This window comes from Nyctereutes procyonoides, unplaced genomic scaffold, assembly GCF_905146905.1.
Source record: "Nyctereutes procyonoides isolate TBG_1078 unplaced genomic scaffold, NYPRO_anot_genome, whole genome shotgun sequence".
Classification (NCBI taxonomy): Eukaryota; Metazoa; Chordata; class Mammalia; order Carnivora; family Canidae; genus Nyctereutes; species Nyctereutes procyonoides.
The window spans coordinates 61027084-61038598 of NW_026575135.1; the positions used below are offsets into that span (position 1 = coordinate 61027084).

The window sequence follows — 11515 nt, forward strand, 5'->3', positions numbered from 1 at the left end:
CTAAATTATCTCAAGGCCCCAGCCTCATCCCCAGATTCATATATCAATTAGCAAGGGGTAGAGTCCCAGTACCCATCATGTTTGTTAAGGTCCCCAGAAAATGTTAATGTGAAGTCAGGGCTAAGAACCACTGGTACCTACTGCCTTCTCCACAAACACTTTTCTCTTATTTTTAGTCAGTGGTAGCACTTCCAGCCCTACAGCAAGTACTGTGAGGATTATCTTTAAAATTATCCCTTTCTGTCCTCATTTACTCTACCACAGAAAAAAATTTACTAATTTTGAATTGGAAGATTTTAAACAAGGGCATATAGTAAAAAAAACATTTTGACTTATCTCACATTCTCATTCCCAATTCTCACAATTTTATTTTTCGATCCGTCATCAAAAACAACTTCATCAGTGGTTGGGAACTAGAATGTGGATAAACAGCAGAACACACAACAAACATATATAATATACACTCAGTTGCCAACGTCTTTTCTCTTTTTAAGATTTTATTTTATTTATTCATGAGAAACAGAGACAGAGACAGAGAGAGGCAGAGGGACAAGCAGGCTCCTTGCAGGAAGCCCGACCTGGGACTCGATCCCGGGTCTCGATCCCAGGTCTCGATCCCAGGTCTCCAGGATCACACCCTGGGCTGAAGGCGGTGCTAAACCGCTGAGCCGCCCGGGCTGCCCTCAGTTACCAACTTTTAACACATCATCAGAAAGTACTCAAAGGGGCATCCCAGGTGGCTCTGCCGTTTAGCGCCGCCTTCAGCCCAGGGTGTGATCCTAGAGACCCGGGATCGAGTCCCGCATCTGGCTCTTCTCCCTCTGCCTGTGTCTCTGCCTCTCTCTCTCTCTTTGTCTATCATGAATAAATACATAGAATCTTAAAATAAATAAATAAATAAGTAAATAAATAAATAAATAAATAAATAAATAAAGGAATATGAGCTACAATATGTCTGGACATTCATATGACAGAAAAAAACTCAGTAAAAAATCTACCCTATTTTTAAATGAAAATTGACATTCTCAGGCCACATCTTTAAGATGTATACTTTTTTTTGACTCATCGTTTTGAGATCTCTAGAACAAAAGAATATAAAATAATGTCTTATAAAAATATGCATCTACAAATACCAATTTTTTAAATGTCACCAACAACTGACATCTACTAGTTTCACCTCCAAAACAATGTTGGGTTATGTCTGCAATTCAAATGAGGATTTTATTAAAAAGCCTTGTAGGGCAGCCCAGGTGGCTCAGCGGTTTAGCGCCGCCATTAGCACAGGGCATGATCCTGGAGACCTGGGATCGAGTCCCTCATCGGGCTCCCTGCATGGAGCCTGCTTCTCCCTCTGTCCCTGTCTCTGCCTCTCTCTCTTTCTGTCTCTCACGAATAAATAAATAAAATCTTTTTAAAAAAAAGAAAAAAAAAGCCTTGTAGCCATATATTTGCACATCATAAAACGAGAAATATCAGGAATTTTCTCTCTTCTCTACCTTTGACACTACCTACTATATTTGCCCGCCATTTCAAAGTATTCATTGCTAGAATATAAAATAAGTATTTCACAAAAACAGAAAATAAACATGACACAGACCGGCTGTAAGGGAAAAAAAAATTTTCGCTTCCTTTTTTACTAAAGGAAACTCTGACGACAACTTTGACTCTACTACAGCGTCCTCTAATACTGCCAAGTATACCACCTGAAGTCAAACCCAAACAAGTTGTAAAAACAGGTAACACAATTAGTAACTACAAAACATTCAGCAGTCTACTACTTTTATACAGTACACATGTATCAAAAGGTATCATATGGCCAATTTTAACTTAAAATTTCAAGGTAAATAATTTTAATAAGTGCAATTCTAAAAGTAAACACAATTACAAAGTAGCACTGCATTCCAGGCATACTTTAAAGGTATGCCTTTAGAAACAAAAGAATTGTATGTTCAAATCGAAATTGGCAGAAAACACCCTCGCCTAGGGTCGTTTTTTTCCTCCTGCTTAAAAAAAAAAAAAAAAATACTATGTTTCCAGACAGTAAAAATAATAGAGAAGCATAAAAAGTGTAAAAACAAAAATCATCCCGAATCTTACCATTGATAAAAAACTATCATTAACAAAACATCCTTGCAGAAGACAGATGGATTTATTCTGTATACGTAGAACTACAACAATTACAATCGAAAGAATTAAAGCAGCTAAAATCCTGTGTGTATTATACATATATATTGAGATATGTGTGTACACACACACACAAACACACACACAACTTTACATATAGTACAGGCAGAGAAATCTTTAAGATAACAACTTCCTTGAACCGAAACATACATAAACTGATCCAAGCACTTACTCTGCTTTGGTATTTTCATTTCAGCAGGCCACGTTGGAGGTTACTTGTCTGTGTGTGTGTGTTGCGGTGCTTGAGGGAAGATTAAAAAATCTGCCCATTTGTTTGCTTAACTTAAAATAAAAAAAACTCTAGCTAAAATTTTCCAGAGCCTGGAAATATATATCTGTACTAATGACAGTTGGCTGACTATTTTATACAATTAGCCTATGATCCTAAGCAAAACTGCAAAGCAGACAAATCTCTTCATGGCCTCCCACCTCTTTAGGTCAGAAAGAGCATCAGACTAGCAATTAGAAGAGGAGAGTCTACCCACCAGGTGTGTGACATGAGCCTTTCACTCAACCTTCCCATGATTCATTTCATTTCAATTCCAAAATTCTATGATTCTCCCTGTCTGCCCATTCCTCCGCCAATTTTTTTGCTTCTCTCAAAATAAGTAAAAACTCTCCTTTCCTCCTATCTCACTAGGATTCCATGGTTCAAAATGAACTCCCTCTGACCGACAAATTCCCATTTCCTAAACTCACTCACTGTCCTCTAAGTGTAAAGAAGAAAGGAGTCTGATGACAGCAAAGGCGTAGGTAATTTTTGGAAAGGAGGGAGGGCAGCAGCTCAGAAAAAAATTACATCAAGTTCACAGGTACAAATTTTTAATTTACAGTTACAATACCTTTATGAGTTTCATGGGAAAAAAGATGGAATCTCACAACTTGGATAACTGATTTTATGACCCAAACTCAGTCAATATGAAAACTAACAGTGTTTCAGCTCCTGAAAGATTCATACCTGAGCATATTTAAGAGATAGCAATATAGAGACAGCTTTCTAATCTTTCATCTGCTACGTCTGTCCAAACCTTTAAAGTTCAAAGTGCATTTATATGCATTATTTATTTTCATTCTCAAAACAAGTAGATGTAGTGGTCACTATTGATTGCCTTTCTAATAACATCCATTTCCCCCAAATTCTTCCTTCCCACAATTTTTTAACATATCCTCCCCTCCACACTGTGACTTGGGAAAATGTGACTCCATCCCCAACTTCAGGGGACATATCCTGATTAACAGAAATCAACCATGATAACCCTATTCCCCTTGTCATGACTGGTTAGGAAATACACATGACCTAATTCTGGTCAATAAAACATGAAAGGAAAAGTATGCTGGTAAGCTTGTGCAAAACATTTCCTGGCCAATGCATGTCTAGATGTGACCTTGCTACCAGTCTGAGGATGAATCCAACACAAAGAAGAGAGCACAGCCAAAAAAAAAAAAAAAAAAAAAAAAATCACAGAAAGGCAGGGCAAAGCTCAGAAAACCTAGTCCTACATAAATATTTCACTGTTCCGTACCAGAAACTACTGCCATTTCAGGCATTAAAATACAGTGACATCAAATAAATAGTACACCCTACCTAGCTTTCCTTCGCCAACCTGGACCTCCTTTCCTATACCTAAAAGTCCTAAAAGTTTTCCTTTTCGCTCTAGCTGAGCTGGGCAAGACAAGAGGCAGCTCCCCTAAGCTGTTAGACCAGCATGCCTTGCACCAAGCCCAAATGCTCCTGGTACACATCAAGAGTATGGCATTTCCTCTTCCAAGGGACAATTTCCTCTACCAATGCACTCCAGCAGCCCCTACTCAGGTTGAGGAGATGCTGGCAGTCTAAGAAGGTTCCCCTCTATGTAAAAACTGAAAGGTAAAATACAAAATCATATCAGGGGCCACACAGGAAAATTTGTGAGAACCAGAGGTTACTCATCTGACAAGACAGTGGAACAATTCACCCTAAGGTAGCAATGAATACAGTCAGGAATACCAGAATTCATCTCCTTTTTTATAAGAAGACACTAGGAAATCAATCTCTAAGACAGAATATAAAAGAGATGGTATTTTAGAAACAGATACTCTCTTTTAATATATAGTTAACCAAGAGTTCCCAAGGCGGTTTCAAAGGGGAATGAATCATTGGGGCACCAGGGTGGCTCAGTCAGGTAAGCCTCTGGCTCTGGGATTCAGCTCAGGTCAAGATCTCAGCGTCCTGAGATCCAGCCCCACATCCGGCTCTGCACTCAGCATTGAGTCCACTTGAGATTCTCTTTCCCCGTCTCCCTCCACCTCTCCCCCTGCTCCCTCATTCTCCCTCTCTTTCAAATAAATTTTAAAACTCTTAAAAGAAGAAAACTCAAAAAGAACATATAACAAATCTACATGTCTTAAACATCTTATTGCAACTTAAACAATAAAAATTGTACAATCCCAAAACAATCTTTTAATGCAAGACCAAGTCCTTTTATTAACGAATGGGTCTACAGATCACAAATCTGTCCTTCTTGCAAAAACCACACCTACCGTACATCGCCTATGACTTTTCATGTCAGTTGAACGGGGAAAGACATCCGTAAAACTGAAAAGCATCTTACTGCAGAATGTTTTTTGATATTTAGGATTCAATGAGGGTTCCCCTCATTATTTCAAATCATCTCACCCACACTTATTTTAACTATAATTTACTGGATGGACTCACCTGTTTTCAAAAGAGCCTGAGGTTCTTAGACAAATAACTTTTTGCATCCGTAGTGCACTGAACGTTTCGTCGAACTGTGTAACTACAACACCCAAGTACAAGTGCCACCAACAACTTGTTGGGGGCAAACACAAATAACTTTTGTAAGCATAATATAACAAAAGGGAATAAAAATTCAAACACAACCTAGAGAGTGGTCTACTGCAATTTAATATAGCATGCGCATAAACCAGTAAATGAAGGAAGAGTATCAATCTTTTCAGTGGGTTGAACAGGTGAGTTAAACAGAATCTCCTAAGATACTCTGTTCTCAAGAGTCACTCTTTATTCTACCCACCGATCAACCCTCCAACAACTCACAGGTGTCCTAGGAAAAAGAGCATCATAAGATTTTTACTAAATTGCAGTGAAAGCTATAAAATACGTGGATGTAGATTTAGGCAGATGCGGATATAACTCAACTATAGACTTGCGTCAAATTAAATTATAACTGTAGGATCTATTATTAGTCAAGAAAATGTCCAAAGGGGCTGTCTTCTCTACCAAATCCATAAACACTTCAAGATCACTAAGAATCCTTTCTCATTACAAAGATGATGGGCAGGGAGCAGCAGGGCAGAGTATAATGTAACCAAGCACCTACGATAGTTTAAGAACAAATCGCTATTCACCTCGATAACAGTAGGAAAACCTACAATTTAGGATACACTTATGATTTCTAAATCCCAGCTTTAAGAAGGCAGCGAGGAAAAAAAAAAAAGTGTCTATTGGCAGCCTCTAATGTGTCTGTAGACCTTATCTGTCTTCATACCTCTCCCAATTCGTATTTTCTGAGTAATGCAGTACCTCTCCAAAGTCACTTCACATCCATGGATAATACACACTTGGTTTCTACACAAACGTGAAACCCAAACACGGTTCTGACCTGTTGATCAACACGAAAGGATACGCTGAGGTGTCTTTAGTCACTTAGAACCTTACTGTCGTTCCTATGGGATCTCTACAATTAAAGAGCTACAGACATCCACCAAATGGTCATTTCCAAAAAAGTTCCATCTTGAAGAACCAACACCCAAACACATACTAACAACACGAATCAGTATCACAAAGTGCCAACCTCGGGAAAACGTGAAAGAGGAAGAGAACGGAAGATCAGAAAAAAATAAGGAAAAAAAAAAAAGATAACTTCAGAGTCTTAAACTCTGAAGTCGGGGGCAAAAAAAAAAATAACGATTTAAAAATATACCCCGCTACGGGACGCCTGGGTGGCTCAGTACTTGAATGTCTGCCTTTCCCTCAAGGCCTGATCCCAAGGCCTTGGGATCAAGTCCCGCACTGGGCTCCCCACACAGAGCCAGCTTCTCCTTGTGCCTATGATTCGGCCTCTCTCTCTGTTCTCTCATGAATAAATAAAACCTCTTAAAAAACAACAAGAAAGTAGGCACTTAAAAAATTTTAACAGGTATTAGTGCTGTCATTGAGGGGGTTCACCGTAATACAAAATCAGTTACAGAAATCCTTTTTGAACACCTACAGGGGAATAGTTGGCAAAATCCATCATGCAATCTTCCTTGTAATGGGAGTCCACACGGACATGACCACTGTTACCGTGAGGGCGGTACTTCTCGGAGTACTTCTTTGGTAGCGATAAAGTTTAGGATTAAATGATTTTAGGGTCATTTAACATCTAAGATAACTAAAGACCTTCCACATATTATCCAGAACTGTGGACATCTCCCATTTTATGATCCCACTGTTATGGTCAATTCTCCCCTCCCTGTAGGTAGATGCCTTACATTTCACTTTATCCGTAGTGAATCTCACATTAATAGTAATTCTCCAATGACCCGTGTCTTGTTTAGTTTTGTTGTTTAGTATTTCAGCATTCCCTCTATTTAGTTTGAAGTATCCTTTGCCGGGATCCCTGGGTGGCTCAGCGGCTTAGATCCTGGAGACCAGGGATCCAGTCCCACATCGGGATCCCGGCATGGAGCCTGCTTCTCCCTCCGCCTGTGTCTCCGCCTCTCTCTCTCTCTCTCTGTGTCGCTCATGAATAAAGTTTAAAAATACATCCTTTGGGGAAACCCTCTGACACTTGAACCACCACTTGTTCCCTTCGGAGAAACTCTGAATCAATCAACTACACCAGAAAACTACCCTACTGCCGGTATGGAGGGGATTACAGAGAAATAGAGAGCTTCTCTTCTCTTCTGGAGGATCATCTTTACAGGCCGGATTCATTTCATATACAACCAATGACCAGATTTCCGGACACACACACCCATATTCAAATTCAAGTACAGAAACAGGACAAAGCCAGGTATGGATTGTTGCTGATTAGGAACTTCTCCACATTCCTCCATTAGCACAAATGGTAACAGGTTGATTATTCGGTTATACTTTGTTTCCTTGAACCTACTATCCTTACTTGCCTTACCTACTTCCTAGAAGCATAACATCTGGACATTTGGAACTTTATACCTCAAACTGACTCATTTTTAAATGCAAGGCATTCTGGACGTCCATGGCCTGATCTCCACCTATTTTCTCAGCTTCCTCTCTCACAAAGACCTCCTGGCACAGCCTCACATCCAGCTAACACGCCCCGGTAAGACCCAACCAACGTGCCTGTGCTGCAGCTGTTTTCTTTGCCTAGAACACTAACTCCCCACACACGTACGTACATACACACACACACACACACACACACACACACACACGCCAAATCCCATTAGGCACACTATAATATTTGAATGCCCAAATGGAGTGTTGCCAACTCCAAAGTAATTCAGAATTCCCCAGTCAAAAAAGATCTGTCTCTCTCTCTCTCTCTCTCTCTCTCTCTCTCTCCCTCCTCACACACACACACACACACGCATACAAACACGCATACATACACACACACCGGGCTTCCATGCACCTGTAGTAAATCCCACAGGTGTCTTGAGTTACAACTATCTCAGTGCGTGTCTGCTTCTCCATTTAAGGTGACGGCTGGGTCTGATTCATCTTCGTTTTAACCGCTCTTCCGTCCTCACAACAGAGTAAACATCCCTTGCACATGCTAAAGCTACTACACTACACCTAGACTAGAATTCCTGTCTTTTTAGTTGAAGGAATCAATGAATACCGTCGTGGAGATTTTGTTAACAGCCAACGCTTTGGGAAGTTAACAATGAAAATATCAATAATGACATAATGTACTGATTCTTGAGCTGATGAGCGGCGGGAGACGTCACTGAGCACACTATAAAGCAGCACTGAAGACTATCATTTTCTAAGTCCCGCCCACAGAGCCTCAGACCTATCAACATTAAAATGAACCTTTCTGTCCCCCATCCCAATAAGAACTAGGAATACCTGATGCATATCCAGAAATGCAAGCTCCCCTGGAAGCCGTGGTGTCTGCACATTCCAGAGCAGCCATGCCAAAGCCACACAGTTTGTCTGATGGTAGGCTTCTTTCAGTGCCTATCAATACGGTTCCCACCTGATGGGCAACTAGGAAGGCTAATATAGACAAAATGTACTTTAGCTGAGCTCAAACCACAGCTGAAGCAAAGTCTGGACGTAGTCATGAGACGACGCTACCCAGAACTCTCCACCCCACCCCCAAGGAAGGTAAGAACAATGTCCCGAACTACGTCCGATTTTCGGTGGAAAATGTTCTCTAAAACCGGCCTTACATCTTTCGAACCCTAAACTCATAACCAAGCAATAACCTGTGCTTGTTTTTCTTCCACTTTTCCCTGCAGCGAAAGCATGTATTCCCCAAAATATGGATGCACGGACTGAAAAACTAAAGACTTCTAATTTCGAAAAACGTTCCAAGTTCGATGTACTTCAACATCTTTCACTGTCAGCAAATGTCATTTCACTAGGAACTGCTCAAGGAACAAGCATCCACTTCTTTTCTCGACCTCTTCGAAATCCGTAGGTTCTTAATCTTCCAACTAAAGGCGACGCGCTAAAACAAAAGGTTAAAAGGGGGTCACCGGCAGGCTGGCCAGCCTCCACACTCGTTACCACCGAGTCACACCTAATCCGCACGGCGCAGCCACAGTAGCCACCTCCCACGCGCACTCCCTGTCTCGGTCTGTCTCTCCCCCGCCCCGGAGGCCTGGAATGATCCCACTACAGGCCCGCCTGCCCACGCCCCAGAGCGCACGCACACATCTCCATCACCGCCCCCCGGAAAGAGAGGCAGCAGCCGAGCTCCAGGAGTACCGACGCCTCGGCGTGTCACTTCCCCTGCATGTGCCACGAACAACGCGCCGGCCCCCTCCCAGCAGGCAGCGGAGGCTGCCTGACCCCCGGCTCGCGCCGCGCTCAAGTTCTGCGCTAAGGCCCCGGCCCGGCCCTGCCCTGCCCTGCCCTGCCCCGCCCAATAGGGGAACCCCTGCCCCCCACCCCACACACCCCCCACACACCCCACACACCCCCCACACACACCCCAGCGGGAAGCTGGACCCCCGGGCGCGCCGGCCCCGACCCCTCCTCCGCGCCGCCCTCCGGCCCCAACCCCCCCTCCCTCCCGGGGCTAATGGTCTGGACGCGGTCGCGACAGCACCCCGCCCTCAGCACCCCTCCCCGCCGCAGCCGCCGCCGCCTCCCCCCGGCTCGCCCGCCGCCCGCCGCCCGCCGCCCCGCCGCCCCGCCGCCCGCTCGCGCAGCGCCGCTCCGCAACTTCGGCGCCCGCCCGGCCCGCCGCCCGCGGCCCCCTCCCCGGCCCTCCGCGCCCCCGCGCCCCCCGCGGCCGCTGCCCCTCCCGCCCCGGCCGGGCCCGGCGCTCGCTCGCTCGCTCGCCCGCCCGCCCCGCTCCGCCCCGCCCCGCCCCTCCCCTCCCCGCCGCGGCCCCCCTGCGGCGCCGCCCCCGCCGCCCCCGGCCCGCCCCGGCCCGCCCCGGCCCGCGACCCCGGCCCACCCAGCCCCGCCCGGGAAGGACCGAGCCGCCGGCCGCGCGCCGCCGCGGGAGGGGGGCTTTACCTCGGAGGCGCGGCCGCGAGCTGCGGGGTCGGTCCCGGGCGCGGGCGGCGCCCCTGCTCCGTCCGTCAGCGGCGGCGGCGGCGGCGGCGGCACATCACAGCCGCCGGCGACCGGAGGAGGAAAGCGAGCCACGCAGGGAGGGAGCGGGCGGGCGAGCGAGGCAGGGGGGAAGCAGCGAGCGAGGGAGGGAACGCAGCTCGGCGCCGACGCGCTCCCCGCACGCCTGCCGGGGCCTCCTACCGCCGCCTCTGGCCGGAGAGTCGCCGCCCGGGTCGCTGCGGCCGCCACCGATGCGGCCGGGAATGAATGCACAGCGGCGCCTCGCTTATCCGGAGGTCAAACATCCTTCTGCCTCGGGCATCCGGATCGGCGCCGGACCCGGAAGTGAACACATGGAAAAAAAAATGAAAAAGGAAAGCGTCTCCCGAGCGGCCGCGGCCCCCAGGCCCCCGCGGCCGCGAAGAGAGCCGAGCGGAGCCGAAGATGACAGCGCCCGGCGCGGATTGGCCGGCTCGCCGACCGGAAGGGGCGCGGCACGCTCATTGGCCGACGAGGCTAGAAAAGCCAGGCCACGCCCCCTCCCGCCTCCGCGCGAGCGCTGCGGGAGGGCGAGCGCGGGGTGGCGGTGGCCGCGGGGGTGCTTCTCTGCGCGAGGCGAGGCCAGGCCGGGCCGGGCCGGGCCGGGACCGGGTCGGCCGGGTCTCGGGGGACGACCGGAAGCAAGCGCTCCCGTGCCGAGGGAGGGCGACTGACCACTCCGCGGCCTGGGTGAGCGAAGAGCCCCAGGGCGCCCTTGTGCCAAGTCTGGGTCCCAGGCTTGGCCCGGCACAGCCCTCCAGGTGCAGAATTTTAGGGCCCCCCGGACGCACGCTCACACGCTCCCTTTTTTGTGTGACCCCAGTGCTGCAGCAGGGATGCAGCCGCTTGCAGCTGCGGCTTGGGGCTGCCTGCCCTCCGCATCCCATGGATTGTCTACGGAGAACCCCGTTTGTGGGTTCAGGTAATGCCCAGAACTGTATGACCTGATACTTACTGTCTCGGTGTTTCCAGTGAACCTGCCGAAGTTTCCAGAGGCCAAGCATCGCTCAGCTGCTCAAGCTGTAGGACCCAGAGCAGAACCGGTGCTTTCTGACACCACCTGCCATGCCAGTCCCGTCTGCCCACACGGCGAAGGCAGAAGAGTCCCCACTCTCTCGGGGCAGTTGCTTCAGTGGGATGAACATCTGTCACCTTGGAAAACCGCTGTAGGAATCCATCCACCACGAAGCTGTTTGTAGGGCACTCTGCAAATACGGCTTCTTAACTGTTCGTTATTACCCAGTGTTACTTTTGTCTAAAGTTCTTTGAAAAGGCAAACATGAAGGTGTGCATGAAGAAAAATCACAGCCTGGCCCCGATTAAATATTCATTTATCAAACATCTTTCTGTTACGATACGCTTTATCCAGGAACGTGAGTCTCTCCGTCTGTTTTTTTTGTTTTGTTTTGTTTTGTTTTCGCCCACTCTCAGGAACAACGCAAAAGTCTCCAGTGAACCAAATGCCCTTGAAAGTAATGGAGGAAGTATCTTTTTTCTCCCTCCCTCCCTACTGGACTGATGATAAGGTTGATGTGTAAACCTCAGAGGTGTACTTACATGCAAAGACGCTGG

At 47.0% G+C, this 11515-nt stretch overlaps 1 protein-coding gene across 14 annotated transcripts in view; it reads right to left on the reverse strand.

Moving 5' to 3' along the window:
• The window catches only part of CSNK1G3 (casein kinase 1 gamma 3), a 108471-nt gene extending 98219 nt beyond the window's left edge, over window positions 1-10252 (reverse strand). For 2 of the 14 annotated variants that reach the window (XM_055301811.1, XM_055301810.1), the window contains exons 1-3: window positions 9866-10250; window positions 8240-8846; window positions 4880-4993 (exon numbers count right to left, since the gene is read on the reverse strand). The gene's annotated coding sequence lies outside the window, so the exon portion shown is untranslated. Of the gene's footprint in view, window positions 1-2356; window positions 2513-4879; window positions 4994-8239; window positions 9226-9865 lie in introns of those variants that run through there. The other 12 variants (XM_055301813.1, XM_055301812.1, XM_055301815.1 and 9 more) reach the window with 10 other exon arrangements.
• Window positions 10253-11515: the final 1263 nt, after the last annotated feature.